General features: G+C 45.3%; 1 protein-coding gene across 2 annotated transcripts in view; it reads right to left on the bottom strand.

Annotated features, from left to right (window-relative positions):
- LOC143355583 (protein expanded) overlaps positions 1 to 16,424 on the bottom strand; it is a 143,813-nt gene that overhangs the window by 90,183 nt on the left and 37,206 nt on the right. For both annotated transcript variants that reach the window (XM_076790532.1, XM_076790531.1), the window contains exon 2: positions 13,237 to 13,288. The gene's annotated coding sequence lies outside the window, so the exon portion shown is untranslated. The remainder of the gene's footprint in view (positions 1 to 13,236; positions 13,289 to 16,424) is intronic.

Here is a 16,424-nt window from a genome sequence, read left to right on the forward strand (position 1 = left end):
GCGTTTTGAACGCCTTTTCGCTGAATGTTCAGATCCTACCAAAAAACAAAAAATCGTACAGCAATAATCCAAGGATCATTTTAAAGGTAGGACTTCAATTTTCAAATCTATGTTGGTTTCATTCACGAAAACAATTTGTCAGCGTCTGTACGTACGACTGAGTTTGCGAAATTTTCGATAGGAGCATGTTCTCACCCGTTATATAGTGGAAAGAACATTTACCGAAAAAAAAACGGAGCAGCGTATTTCGAAATTTGAAGGTTCAAGCGAGATTTTTTCGCGTAGTTACAACACTTTGGGCAATTTTTGCACTTCAGTGGTTCTTTAAGTTTACACGCCGGTTCTCCAATGATCTGGGATCTAACTCGACCCAAGGATCTCCGGATCTCGGTGGAAGATCCTCCAAAATTTGGGTAATTAGTAGGGGTCGGGAAGAGGTCGGGTCGGGTCGGGTCGGGTCGAGTCGGGTTCCCGAAAATTTCGAGATTCCCGAAAGAATCGGGTTTCCCGAAAATTTCGATTTCCCTTTAGGGAATTCCGATAAATACGAGAATCCCGACTTTTGGGAGTCTCGAACCCGAAAAAATGTCGTGTTCTCGCACACCCCTAGTAATTAGTAGCCCGAAGCATTACCAAATCTCTGGTAATTTTCTTTCCGGCGCAATTTCGAGAAATAATGGAAACAGCGGAGAAAGAGAAACAAGCTGCCGAGTGGCGTGTAGCCAGCCAGAAACAATGGCTGCGATATTTTTCTCCAGGGAACAGAGCCGGGAACCGTGTATCACCGCGGATGTGACTTCTTGCCTACTGTTCCCTGTAATTAAATGAAATAATCGAGTCGTAGCGTTGCATCGCGCCGACCCGCACTCTCATTATAATGCCGCGCATTCCACGGGACGGGACGAGTCTCTCTCCCTCCGGCGAGCACTACATTTACATGGAATACGGAATGCGCGAATGACGGATCGCGCGCGAATTCACAGCGAACGCTACCATCGCCTCCGTCGCGTCCCAATTTAATTAAATCAATTCATTCCACGCGTTCTCTTACGAACAACTTTTCCAAGTCGCAGCCGAGAGGGTTCACAAAGCCACCCGGGTCTTTGACCTTCGGCGTGCACCTCCGACGAGATGTGCCAACGACGATGAATGAAACATATCGCTAGGCCGCGCGGCTTTATGCAAAATATTAATTTTCTTAATCAATCGCAAAACGCAGGAACCCCATTGAAATTTCTCCTTTCAATCATGTTGGGTTCTCGAAAAGAACTCTATCTTCGTATTTAATCGCGGAAATAAATATATCTTTATTCAATTAAATACAAGCTGTTGCCGGCGGAGTTTATCTTTGGGCAACTAATTCCAGTAGTCGAATGGACGATGTTGTGTTTACAAGTGTCGGTTGAAATTGAAATAGCCTTGTCTCCGACACGAGACGTGCTGTTCGCGAGAACGTTAACAATTTCTTGAAAGACGTTGTAAGTGTCTAGTCAAGCCGTAATATCGATATAGTCTCGGAGAGATCTAAGGACTATCTGCTGCCCCGAGGTCCGCTGTTCTTTTTCGTCACCTCGGTGGTGACGCTATTTTGTGGCCATGGGCCCGTTTTCGGGGGAAGAACCATCCCTATTCGTTAATTTGACTTGAGGGCGGAGGATCTTCTGGAACGGCCCTCACCGGTGGAGGAGGAAGTCCCACCTCAAGTCAAATAAGGAAGAGTTCCCAAATTGCGCGATTTATGGGACCCCGGAGCAGCGCGACGAAGGCCTAAGTGGCCCACGTAAGCCGTGCTAGCCAAGTGGCTAGCAGCTAATTTATTGCCCCCTTGGCCGAGGCCCGGTGACGAAGACCAAGGGCTGGAAAAACGTGCGTTTACTGTCTCTGGTTTTCGTCCGTTTGACGAAAACCAGAGACACGGTTATTAGGGTTGTAGCGAAACCCGAGCGTACCTCGCGTCGTGCGGAAGAGGATTTACGACCCCTTGGCCGCCGCGTGTAGTGGGCCATAAGGCCCGCTGTGTCCGAATCCGGAACCCTCAAGTACCTCGCGGACGGTACACGGTGTGAGGGTCGCACGGATTGACTTATGGCCACTTTTCCAATGCCATCAGCTCGAATCCTCAAGCGCCTCGCATGCGGCAACTCAAGGATTAGCATTCTTCGTGATTAGTCGAAGGACGGACAAAAATCGGAAAAGGGCCTTCAACGACATCTGGAGAACGTGAAATTACGCCGTAAAAATAAAACTACGGTATTCTACGGGGGCCGCGGCATGCATCCTCTCGGAACCGTACATGCTCCCCCCGTTGAACTATACAAGTAGTTCAAAAAATCGCGCAATGTCGTTAATTACGATAAATCGAAAGGAACATCACATAACATAAACGTAAATCAAAAACTAAATATAAAGAAAAACCGATATACAAAACGATACGTAAAAATACGAAATATTCGAGAAACACGTAAAACGAACGAAACATAAACGCGTATAATATACTAATAATATGTGTCTAAAACTAAAATGCATAAATGATAAACGAAATACAAACGAAATATTAAAAATTCGAAAATTAAGGTTTCACGGGCTCGATCGGTAAAGGCGCGAGGTGTCGAGTGTTGCGTTTGTACGTGCCGTGAGTTGTGCGTACAGTTACCGCGCGTATTATGTCATCCTTGCCTGGATGAACCTCGATGACCCTTCCGATGTTCCATTGGAGTGGTGGCAAGTTGTCGTCCTTTAACACGACAATCGTCCCTTCCTTGATGTCATGTGAACCCTTTGTCCATTTTGCTCGTACGTTTAGGTGGTTGATATATTCCTTGTACCACCGGCTCCAAAAGTCCTGTTTTACCCTTTGAATATGTTGCCAGGTGGAAAGCCGATTGGTAGCTGTCTTGGTAAAATCGACTTCTGGTATGCTCGTCATTACGCCACCAATTAAAAAATGACCGGGAGTCAGGGCGGATAGGTCGTTAGGGTCTGAAGAAAGGGGTGTCAAAGGACGTGAATTTAGGATTGCCTCGATTTCGGTAGTAAAAGTCGCAAATTGTTCATACGTAAACAGTTCGTCGCCGACAACGCGACGTAGGTGGTGTTTGAATGACTTTACCACTGCCTCCCACAATCCCCCGAAATGGGGAGACAGCGGAGGTGTGAAGTGCCACGTAATCTCTTTTTCTAAGATATATTGACGGATTTCTTCATTTTCGCTTAAGGTCCGAAGCAAATCCGTCATCTCATTTTTCGCACCGACAAAATTTGTTCCGTTATCGGAATAAATGTTCCGACAAATGCCGCGTCGCGCAATAAAACGTTTTAATGCGGCTAAAAAGGCTTCCGAGCTCATGTCGCTGACGACTTCCAAATGTACGGCCTTTGTCGCGAAGCAGACAAACACAGTAACGTAAATCTTAATACGGTTACGGTTGCGGTATCGTCGTTCCTTTATATAAAAAGGACCGCAACAATCGACTCCGACATTCGTAAATGGTCGGGATCGCGAAACTCTAGCGGCCGGTAGATTCCCCATGACATAATTAGTCATCGGAGGATTACATCGAAAACATTTTATACATTGGCGGATAATTTTTCGCGTTATGTTTTTCCCATCGATGGGCCAATACAATTGTCGAACGTGGTAAAGAGTAGCTGTCAAACCCGAATGATAACCTTGTACATGAGATTCGCGAATAATGAGATCGGTAATATGATTATTTTTCGGAAGAAGAATCGGATGCATTTGATTAAACGGTAAATTCGAATTTTGTAAACGACCTCCAACACGTAAAATGCCCCTTTCGTCGACAAATGGGGATAACGGTAGCAACTTGCTTTTTGAATTTAATTGCGAACTCGTTTTTAAATCCTGCAATTCTTGAGCAAATGATTGCTGCTGAGTTAGCGAGATAATTTTTTCTTTCGCGCGTTGCAGTTCTTCGACAGAAAGATGTCCGGTGATTCGGGGTCTCGATATGAAACGTAGACAATAAGCGATGACTCTGGTTAATCGGCGGATACACGAATATTTACTTAAAATTTCCAAAGGTTGTACGGTGGTGGAGATTAAACACGTAAGTTTTCGTACTTCCGGTAAAACTTCTGGAATTTCGAAATGCGAAATTGGCCAAAATGTTTCGTCTAATTTCAGCCACGGTGGCCCATAACGCCAGAGACTGTTTGCCATGAAATTTTTAACGTTAGAACCGCGTGAGAGTAAATCGGCAGGATTATCGATCGATCGAATATGTCGCCATGTCTTAATATCTGTCGTTTCTTGAATATTGGCAACCCGGTTCGCGACAAAGGTTTTTAATGTATTCGGAGACCGTTGTAACCAATGAAGAACAATTGTAGAATCCGTCCACAATACGGTAGAGTGGATTTCCCTTCGGATTATTTGTTTAACATTGGTATACAGTTCGGCAAGCAATTTAGCTCCACATAACTCTAATCGCGCTAAACTAATGGTTTTTAGCGGAGCTATGCGGGATTTGGCACAAATCAAATGAACTGCGATATTTCCAGACATGGATATAGTGCGTAGATAGATATTGGCTCCGTATGCGCGCTCACTAGCGTCACAAAAGCCATGCATTTCAATTCGTTTAACTTCGTGTTGCGAAATATGCCGTGTAAAAGTGAAATCTTTTAACAGCCTTAACTGCGCTTGATAATTCGACCACTCGGTTTGGATATCTGCAGGTAAGGATTCGTCCCAATCTAGTCGCAGTTGCCATAAACGTTGCATAAGTATTTTCGCGCTTACTGTTACAGGTCCAAGGAGACCTAATGGGTCAAATATTTTGGCAATAGACGAAAGGATTATGCGTTTAGTATGCGTTTGCCTGTTGTCAATAGATACGGTATATCTAATTGAATCGTCACGTGGATTCCAGATCACGCCGAGGGTCTTGACGGATTCATCGCCGAAATACTTCGGATGAATCTGATCTTCCGATAGTTCTGATAATAAATTTGGGTCATTCGATACCCACTGTCGAATGTTAAGTTCCCCTTTCTTCAACAAATTAATAATATCGTTACGTAATTTACGGGCTTCGCGGAATGTTGCAGCACCGGTCAAAAGATCATCAACGTAAATGTCCCTTTTAATGACCTCGGATGCTGCGGGATAATTGTCCGATTCGTCGTTCGCTAATTGGTGTAAACACCGTATTGCCAAGTATGGGGCTGAAGCTACACCGAAAGTGACTGTATTGAGCTCGTATGTAGAAATTTCGTTTTTGTCGTTCCGCCAAAGAATCCGTTGATACGGACGATCTTCGGGACGCACGAGAAATTGCCGATACATCTTCTCAATATCCCCGGTTAGCACGTATGCATGACTTCGAAATCGCAATAATAAAGAGAAGAGATCGTCCTGAATCGTAGGACCAACTTCGAGTGCATCATTTAACGATATACCGGTATCCGATTTAGCCGACGCATCGAACACAACTCGACATTTCGTCGTCGAGCTGGTGGGTTTGATGACGGCGTGATGCGGTAAGTAGAAACCGAAAGAATTGTCGGGTGAGTCTATCTGTGTCATATGACCTAACGTGATGTACTCATTTATAATCGCGGTATATTCCGTCTTTAGATCGGGATTTCGAGCGAATCTGCGTTCTAAAGACATAAATCGGTTTAATGCTTGTGTTCGGGATTCGCCGATGTCTCGCTTCTTCTCGTTGAACGGAAGCGCGACAACGTATCTCCCGGATTGTTCGCGTGCAACGGTACGGATAAAATGGGATTCCACTTCATTTTCAATTGCCGACAAGTGATATTGTTGTGGTCCCTCTTCGATTTCCCAGAATTGTCTAAGATCGAAATTAACGGTATTGAGGAATGTTCGCGTTTTTCCGATAGAAACAGTAGGTGCGCTCCCCCCGATGACCCATCCGAATTGGGTTTTGTGCAAAATCAAATCTGGTTTTCCCTTCGATTGAATCTGCAGTTGACCGATACTGAAACTAGATAATGTTGGTCCTGTTCCAATCAACATATCTACAGGGGAAGGCTTGTGAAAATGAGGATCCGCAAGAATAATATTCGAAGGAATTCGTAATTTACTGCGATTTATTTGGTGGTCTGGTAAGTGTCCTGCGATACGCGGTATGATAAAAAAATCGAGAGTGCGAGAAAATTTATTTAATCGAGACATAATCTTGACCTTTACAATCCGACTCGTAACCGTTTGAAGTTCATTCAACACATCGATATTCACCATTTGCATGTTAGTAGGTAGATTTAATTTTGCTGCAAATTCTTCGGTTATTAGGTTCGCGTTAGAACACGTATCTAATAAAGTGCGACATTCGATAGGTTGTTCTTGGTTGTCAAATGCACGTACGATTGCAGTCGTTAACAACCCGTGAGTAGCTCCGTCTGTTATTAAAGTTTGATGATTTTCGAATTTGGTCGGAATATCGATGTGGTTAGTCTGGCGTCATTCTTGATTGTTTAATTGCGGATCCGAACGAGATTTGATTTTTTCCAAAGGTGCGTGCGCGGTTTTATGCAGTCGTGAATTGTGTTTTAATTTGCAAAATTGGCATGTCCCCAACCTGCATTTATCCACCGAATGACCGGGCAACAGACAGTTCAAACATAATTTCGCATTTTTCACGGCTTCGATACGCTTTTCTATATTCATGTCTAGAAAATGAGGACATTGATACGTACGGTGCCCTTCGTTTTTGCAAAAAGAACAGGGCCATACTCGCGCCTGAGTTGCAAAGGCGGTCCGGCGTTGAAATTTCGGTGACGGAGGAGGTGAATTTCGCGATCGCGTTTGTCGAATGTACTGATTTTCACGTTTGTAGCTCGTAGGGCGAGACGACGTATATACGGGCGGTTTATTCATACATGCAATCGATGCATAATCCTGCGATTGGTGGGAAGCATTATGTAAGTGTTTGAATATGTCGTTTACTTTCGGAACTTCTGTGTCTATTAACGTATGCTCCCACGTCTTTCGCGTTTCGTCTCCCATCCGAGAAATGACAATGCTAGTTAAGAGATCATTAGCTATGTCTTCCCATGTTCTGCCTAAAGCTTCTAACGATCGAATATGAAGTTGCATATGCCGAACTAATTCTCGAATCGCGTCAGAAGAGTCATTTTTCATGAACGGGGTTTCCCGTAATAACGTCGCATGTCGCAGAACTAATACGCGTTTATTGTTGTATATTTCTGTTAAGTGGTTCCATACCACGTCGTAATTTTCTTCGCTTATTGTGAACGCTTCTATCGATTCTTTGGCTTCCCCGGTTAACGACAAAGTGAGATACGTTAATTTTTGTATCTTTCTCAGACTTGTGTCTGAATCGATCATCGATAAAAATGCATCGCGGAACGTTACCCATTTCTCTATTCTTCCGTCAAATTTTGGCAAATTGATGTTTGGTAGGTTTACAGAAATTTTATTCGCGGTTATTTTATGTTCGGATAAACTAACATTTTTATCATCATTCGGTTTGATTGACAGCGAATCTTGGAGCTCGAGAGCTGCCGCAAGAACTTCGTCATACGCATTCGTTATTTCCTCACGTTCTGATTCTATGGCATCATAATCCTCGGTTAACATACCCAGTTCGTCTTGGTTGTCGTTAAATTTTAGAAAAAGAGATCGGATTCGATTTATGCGTTCTTGTAATTTAATAAGTTCTCTTTTTGATTCTGTGAATGACTCGACAAATTTACCTAATGAGGTGATTTGAGCTTTAAAATAACTTCGATTCTGTTTAATCGAACGAACTTGTTTTTCAATGGCTTTGTCGGCTTTCTCGATATGTGCCATTTTTACCACGAAATTCGAGACAGGGAAACGAAAGGATAAATGGGAAATTTAATTGGCGCGAAAATTAAACGAGCCTACCTTCGCCGGTGCCGTCGTCCACGGAGTTGTCCCTGGTCACGATAATGCAGGAACGTCTCTGGAGTTTCGGAGGTTGACTGCTGACGTCGTCGTCCACGGAGTTGTCCCTGGTCACGCTAGCGCAGGAACGTCTCTGGAGCTTCGGAGGTTGACTGCTGATGCTGTCGTCCACGGAGTTGTCTCTGGTCACGGTATTGCCAAAGATGTTGAACTTCACAAAGTTCGTATGCGAATATGTTCATTGACCGACACTTTATTCACTCCAATTACGCCACTGGATCCGGTTCGAAGGACCATGTGTTGGGTTCTCGAAAAGAACTCTATCTTCGTATTTAATCGCGGAAATAAATATATCTTTATTCAATTAAATACAAGCTGTTGCCGGCGGAGTTTATCTTTGGGCAACTAATTCCAGTAGTCGAATGGACGATGTTGTGTTTACAAGTGTCGGTTGAAATTGAAATAGCCTTGTCTCCGACACGAGACGTGCTGTTCGCGAGAACGTTAACAATTTCTTGAAAGACGTTGTAAGTGTCTAGTCAAGCCGTAATATCGATATAGTCTCGGAGAGATCTAAGGACTATCTGCTGCCCCGAGGTCCGCTGTTCTTTTTCGTCACCTCGGTGGTGACGCTATTTTGTGGCCATGGGCCCGTTTTCGGGGGAAGAACCATCCCTATTCGTTAATTTGACTTGAGGGCGGAGGATCTTCTGGAACGGCCCTCACCGGTGGAGGAGGAAGTCCCACCTCAAGTCAAATAAGGAAGAGTTCCCAAATTGCGCGATTTATGGGACCCCGGAGCAGCGCGACGAAGGCCTAAGTGGCCCACGTAAGCCGTGCTAGCCAAGTGGCTAGCAGCTAATTTATTGCCCCCTTGGCCGAGGCCCGGTGACGAAGACCAAGGGCTGGAAAAACGTGCGTTTACTGTCTCTGGTTTTCGTCCGTTTGACGAAAACCAGAGACACGGTTATTAGGGTTGTAGCGAAACCCGAGCGTACCTCGCGTCGTGCGGAAGAGGATTTACGACCCCTTGGCCGCCGCGTGTAGTGGGCCATAAGGCCCGCTGTGTCCGAATCCGGAACCCTCAAGTACCTCGCGGACGGTACACGGTGTGAGGGTCGCACGGATTGACTTATGGCCACTTTTCCAATGCCATCAGCTCGAATCCTCAAGCGCCTCGCATGCGGCAACTCAAGGATTAGCATTCTTCGTGATTAGTCGAAGGACGGACAAAAATCGGAAAAGGGCCTTCAACGACATCTGGAGAACGTGAAATTACGCCGTAAAAATAAAACTACGGTATTCTACGGGGGCCGCGGCATGCATCCTCTCGGAACCGTACAAATCATTTTAGAAATTTGAAGTATCACTGTTCTTAAATTCTTCTAATCTTTCTGTCGTTTTAGACTTCGATCACCCCCACTTTTGTTATAAATGCGTAAAAAAAAATGTTGAGTTCAATCATTTTCGTCTTACCTCGCCGAATGTGGTAGCAGTGGATTGTTGGTAGTGCTCTGATTAAAACGAGTCCAAACACGACGTAAATCGGACTAGCTTTATAGCCTGAGGTAAACAACATAATTGAAGGCACACGCATGATTGCAATATATGAAGTCTGTGAAAGCAGACCGATTCACGGCGTGTTTGGACTCATTCTAATCGGAAGGATCTCAGCAATCTACTGGCACCGCAAAAATGTCCGAATTAAAAAATTTTCCATCCCGCTTTCGCTCGCTATATCTATTAGATACAGAAATGAATTCGTAGTCCCCTATTCGCGGATTTACTAATTCTTTACAGACAACTAAAATACCACCCTACAATTCTCCGGTTTAAAAATGTGGATACAAAATAATAATTGATTAATCGCGCGAGCATCGAGCTAATTTCTACACCTAATACTTCCTTAGTTTGCGGATCTGTGCTCCCGTCGATTCCTCGAAGAGAAACGCTCCAGCCTGGGGAGATCGAGAATTCGACTTCCGGATCCGAAAGTTCGCGAATCGAAGGGAGCGCTGTGTGCTGTAAAATGTTCGTCGTGTTGTCCATATCAGGGACCGTTGACCGTGCAGCTTGTTCCACGGAAATGCCCCATGGGTATGGGGTAAGCGCGGGAGATAGCCACCGGGTGGTTTTTTCGACCTCGCGATACTGAGGTACATAGTTCCTGCGGCGAGCGGCCTCCGTTCCGTTTCCTCATGCCGCGCATACGTGCCTAACGAGCAACGCCGGTGTAATGCGCATAACGCCATTATAATAAACTTCGTACTCGCTCATTCACGGGCGCTCGCGATCACGATGGGCTGCCGAGAGCGAAACAGTATTGGTGTACGCACGCACGCACGCACGCGTACACACACCGGATAACCGATCCGATCCGATCCGATCCGTTTTCCAGTGGACGCAGTGAACCGAGAGACGCATGCCATTCCTCGCCAATTTACGCCGACCGGCGATTTTTCGTTCGGCAGCAGATGACTTCGGATAGCCACGATCTTTTCTAACTCAGGAATCCGTACCGACACGATTTATCTACCGACCGTTTTACATTCTTTACCTGTCCGGCTTCGTGAAAGTTCATTTTACTTACCGACCATTTCAACGTCTGCAATTACGATTCTTTTCTTCGTGCCGTTTGTTTCACTCGTAGCGCAGAGAAACGATACCGACGATAATTATTATTATCGATCGTTCGATTGATGGCAAACAACCAGTGTAGACAAATCAGGGGAGTTGATTCAAATCGAGGGGACAAAGTTACCCTCTCTCTCTGCCGTTACCGGGCTAGTCACGGCGCAGGCGCGGACGCTCCACCAATCGGGTGCGCGCATCACGTCACGTGACCGGTTCGTGGGGATGCTCGCCGCCGGAAAGTGGGGGGATAACGTCGTAAAAGGGGAAGAGCAGAGTGGGGGATAATTCTTAATCTGGGGACAACTAGTGTACAACTAGTGTACTCTCACTATCAAAATTGTATTTGTGCACCTAAAGTAAATATGCAAACTTTTTCCGGGAAAATCATATTAAAAATCAATTGACCAGACCTGAACCCCGCTACTATATGCCTTAGAATCTTTCATTCGCATTATTTTTAATGTTTCAGATCACATTATTTTGCGCCATTCGGTGGCGTTACGCATCGTGTTTATTTCTTGAAAGTAATATTAATAGAACTTGTTACAAGATTAATGAATGATGAAATACTCTATAATGGACGAATTCAGGAGCCACTTTTATGAGAATGCATCAAATTAATTAAACAGCCGACCTAGATACCATCGAATAGCCAACGTACACACGTTAACGACTTCTCGCTGTCTTCGTGCGATTATCAAGCACTTGATGGCCACGGTTGTTACGCGGATATTATCCTAACAACGGGGTACGAAAGTAAATCGTAGCAACGTAATTGCAACACAATGTGCGTTGTTATGCGAGGCATTCATGAATATGTATGCGGATGCGTGGAACAATGCTTGCGGTTATCGTTTGACTCACGATTCGATCAATGATAATGACCGTAAAAGGAGAGTAGAGTTCATCTTGCCAGGTGATGAAAAAATAATTATTTTCGAGCCAACCTGGGAAAGGGATTGTACGGACCTTTGGAAGCGGGATACCGCGTTTCCGGAAGTTGTGCGGAATTTTATACTACACAGCTAATTATTGTTGTTACAGAAAACTATATTTTCCCAGCCCCGGTTGTTATCGGTGTTTTCAATGTGGCACTAAATCGAAGATTGCTTTCGTTACTATTCTATGGGAGACTTGTTAATCGTTAAAAAATAATCGTGGGAGAATCGTTCTTACGGTGAGATGCTAACGAGAACGCTTGACAATAAACATATTCAAGGTTTTTCCTACGCGTTCGTATCTTATGGCGAATTTAGACTTTTCACTTTGGATTCTTACATGATCCCCATTTGGGATCATGCACGTGGATTAAGCAGTGGCATAAAAAGATCTAAATACATTCCAAGCACCGTCGTCTCCAAATAGGGATATTTATTCAATTGGTCGTAACGATAATTCATTTTTTTAATTTTAAATATACAGGATGTCCCAAAAATTCCATTCCCGAGGTCATTTCAGGCAACTTTTTCCTTTGCGAAAATGTCCTGCGCGGTTTTATTAAGAAGTTATTGACAGAAAACACGCGCCAATCAGAGCGCGGCCACAGTGGACGAGTTCCGGCACGACCAATGACAACGCTCAGCGGGACCTGTAGCCGCGCTCTGATTGGCCCGTGTTTTTCGTGAATAACTCCTAAACCAAGCCGCGGAGAGCATTTCCGCAAAGGGAAAAGTTTCTTCAAATGATCTCGGGAATCCAAATACCAGACATTTAGAACATTGAAAAATAAAAATGCGTTACTCGGCACGCTTCGTGGGTTAATGAAACCGGTGTCGGTCCAGCGAGGTGTAACTTTTATGCGATATGCAAACGAAGGAACGTAATAGTCGGGCAGGAGAAACCGAGCGTTTAACATCGGCCTGACTCGATGCCGGCCTATCTCCGCTGTTATTATTACGGATACCATCGATCAAGCGGTACGGAACGATCACGCGAGACAAGAAACATCTTCGTCGACAATTTTCCCTCGGCGGACGAGCCACGGTGCGCGGCGCTTGCCGATCTGAATCCGCGCGAGAGGATGTGATTCATGCGTTTCAATGATTCCACGTGGCCGACACAACATTCTCGATAAGGCTGAAACCCGTTCATTTGGAAATAAACGCGCTTCATTCTTAGAGGGACTGCCCTGACGTAATTCCACGTTTTACGCACACGCTCCGCGCTGATCCCGGGAGGACAGGTGTTCCGTTCGTTTAATAAAGACAAATCGCCGAGCGTCATTATGGCTGCACGCTTTTCAATCGTTTAATCCCCGAAGAATTTCTGATGGAAATTCCTCCCGATCGGTACGCGCAATTGCGCGTTCGATTGCGAGCTCTCCTGCGAAAACACAGGCTTTTTGTTCTCGCTCGGTGAAACAAGTCGAACAGAACGTTCGAAGATCGTTTCATGCAATAGATTTCCTTTCTGTTCGTAGATAAAATATGCTCGGTTGATTTAAAGCCTACCGCAGAAATGGTTGGCGGTATTATTCGGTATAGGTGAAGGAGTGGATGGTATTATTCCAAGATCTTTCACGCAACTGTTTCCGAGGAGCGCGCGGAGGTCGTTAAGGACGTCGTTCTTCGTAAAGAGAGCAAACGGATGATTGTTTATGTAAATGTGCTCGGCGTCCGGATATCTGCGAGCGATGGCATGCGTGAGAATTATGATATTCACGATGAATGGCACGCTCGATTCAAGTCCCAGCGCTATCGAATCTAGGGAGCAGGACTTACCTAGATTCTCCCGTTCTCCGAATCCTCCGCCTCCGGCTTCGCACAGGTGCACCTGCAACAGAAATAAACAATCGTTAGATTACAGGCCATTCCGCCAGGGCTCGGTGGAAAGTCCGTGGACGAGTCGAGAGTCCGGTTGTATAGGGTAAGGTAACCTAATAAAAGACCTCTCCTAATATGAGACCCCTGTTTATCCCCGATAACAGAACTCTCGAATGTATCGTTCCGATTTTATTCCGTAACAAAATGTATGCGTGTATGTAGTAAATGTGTACAATGTATGGTCATTTCCGTGACAGCGACGAAGACAGCTCGCCCCGCTATCAATCGAAACACCTCTTCAAGGGGGATTGCATGTTGCTTTCCGGAACGTTGAATTGCACCGGCATGAAAACAACTGGTTTTTCTATAGAACCACGGTACAAGCTGCGGCGCGCGTAAAAAATGCCATAGAAGTTGTTTTGAAGCAAGAATTGTTCGACGGAATGAAAGAAGAGTTCGATGAAAAAAGACTTTGGGACCACCGGTACCAGTTTCTCTTTTTACACTTATTTTTGTTTCGTTCAATTGTACACGAAAATCGGAGTCCGCGCAATGTCTTTGAAAACCGATGTGACGTTAATCGGCTGTATAGTTTTTGTACCTGTACGAGAATGGCTTACTCTATACTCGTGAAATACTCGTGAAAAATGACATAGGTCAAAAGAAAAAGGAAATTTTACAGGAGAGCTTTTTGAAAATTACCTAAAATTGCCAATTTTTTTATTGTACATAACAAACTTAGAAACGTAAAATAATTTGTTGTTATTTAGATACTAGGTTAACTGCCACGTATACCAGTTATAAAGCACACCACAATTTATATATTCATCGTTATAATTCTTTTTATGAATATATTTTGATATATTCATTTTTTTGGTATATTCATATACGTTTGATGAATATACAGGCACGTTCTATATAGATAATAAATTCTGAAATATACGAGCAGATGTGGCTTTATTTCTTGCAATAAAAACTTTATTCCGCTCATAGAAACGTATATAAAGTTTATGGCTATATTTATGAACTTATTCAAGCTCTTAAAAAGATGTTATATTAAATTTCGTATTACTTTTAAATGCAAAAGTATCTGCCAGTCTAGTGGAATTTATGGGCCAATTTGCAAAACCATAAATTATCTGTACAGAAATGAATGAAGTCAAACGTTTTGAGAATACACCGAATAAAATATTTTCATGCGAGGCTTCATGCTCGAGTAAATTGGTGCTGCGGATTCCTCCGGTGCGCATATGCTATTCAATCAATTCATCGCTTGCGAGAACAAGCGATTCTTGAACTAGCTATTCCATTTTATACTACTCGTCCGATCATTGCCTGCTAATTCTACTTCTTGGAACGGGAGACAGCAACGTTTTCCATTGGCAAACGTTGGCAAAGCGCAATTTTCTTGGTGTACGCAATATTCCGACATCGATCGCTTTGAAATCTCGAAAAGTGGGAGAACAACTTTTTAACACTAGATTGACGGGACCCGTCAAAATGACGGATTCTAATATTTTTAATTTACGAATATTGAGATTGTAAAGATGCATCCATGAGGAATTATTTAACAAATTGATTTGCTTGGATATATATTATTAAAAAGATGGCCACAAATTTTGATAGATACAATCATGTTATTTTTGTAAAGTAATGTAAAATAGTCATTTTTAGTGCTCCGTAAACCTGGTGTTAAACTACTCGAGATAAGTGGGACAGAGTGTCCAAACCCAACGATTCATTTAACACATTGTGCTCCGCGGTATTGTCGCGGTTTCTTTCTTTCGAAAGTAAAAGTGGATTCTGAAAAAATTGTATTGCTTAACCGAGATGTACGTGTTCTCCGGACGATAAAGGATAGAGATCGCTACCGCGGCGGAGAACAGACTTCGTCGATCCATAAATCCCTGAAGAACGGTCGAATTTTTCAGCCCTCCGTATGGTTCGCGCGGCGGTAATCGCGCCAAGCAAATCAGCAACCCCTTCCTCTTCTGATCCCGCGGTCGGGGAAAGATAAACCGGCGCGGCGCGTATCGGGCCGGGGCAAGCAGCGGGGGAAGAGTAACGTGTCGGTGCTCGAGGGCCCGGCCGCGGCCGGTCTCTCTCGGCAATCTGGAAAGAGCGCGCGGGGCCCAATAAAACCGCTCTACTTCGACAAATCGCCTTAATTTCATCGTCAATAAGCCGAAGAAACCCGCACGAAGTATGCCGATCGGTGTGCTCTCCTCTCCTCGGCTTTGCTCTCGGTCTCGCTGTTTGCGCGCGGCCACGCACACCACCAGAAACGGAAGGCATGTCGTGTCGGTGGAGACCGCGGGCTCGCGCGAGAACGAGCGAGCAACCGAGTAAGCGAGCAAAAGAGCAAGCGAGCAAGAGAGCAAGTTTTAACGAATCCGAGCGGGCATCCGGAGCGGAGCGGAGCAGAGCGGAGCAAACGGAGCAAACGGAGCAAACGGAGGGAGGAGCGAGAGAGGGCCACCAGAGCCAGCCGGCCGTCTCGGCCCGAGTATTCCAGGTTAATTTTACCGAGCCCTAAGGAGGAGCGCATGCGAAGGACCGGGCGAAGGATAACGCTAGCGGGGCTCATCGGTTGGACGCTGCTCGAAGCGAACGAAGGACGCCCGCATTCCACGCCGCAACCTGGTATAATACGAGGAATTGGCCGAACAGAGCCCCGCCGAGGGCGACGGAGACAAGACGCACGGCCTGGCTGACCGTACGACAGAGACGAACGAACCACATCGGTCGAGCGAGACTCAACACGGACAACCGACGAGGACGGCGAGATCCGGGGACCCTGGCCAAACGAAAGAGAAGGGGGAACATCGTGGTGAACGCGGCGTGGCGCGGGGTGCAGCGAGTAGGGGTTGTCTGCATCATCCTTCTCCTTTTACACTCTCTCTCCGCTCCCTTCTCTTTCATCCGCTTTCCCTTCGTCATAATCATCCTCCTGCAGCTTTGCTCTATCTCCTTATTCGTTTCATTCTCGCTTCGCTATCCTTGCCCCAGCGCAGCGCGGCGCGGCGCGGCGCGCGCTCTTTGTCTTCCGTTCGGCTCCGTCTCTTTTTGCAGCTGCACCATCGCCGCCGCCGCTGCCTGCAACTGCAACGCCGCGGACACGCGGGTTCTTTCGGGGAATAGGAAAA

The sequence above is a fragment of the Halictus rubicundus genome, chromosome 7 (assembly GCF_050948215.1).
Source record: "Halictus rubicundus isolate RS-2024b chromosome 7, iyHalRubi1_principal, whole genome shotgun sequence".
Lineage (NCBI taxonomy): Eukaryota > Metazoa > Arthropoda > Insecta > Hymenoptera > Halictidae > Halictus > Halictus rubicundus.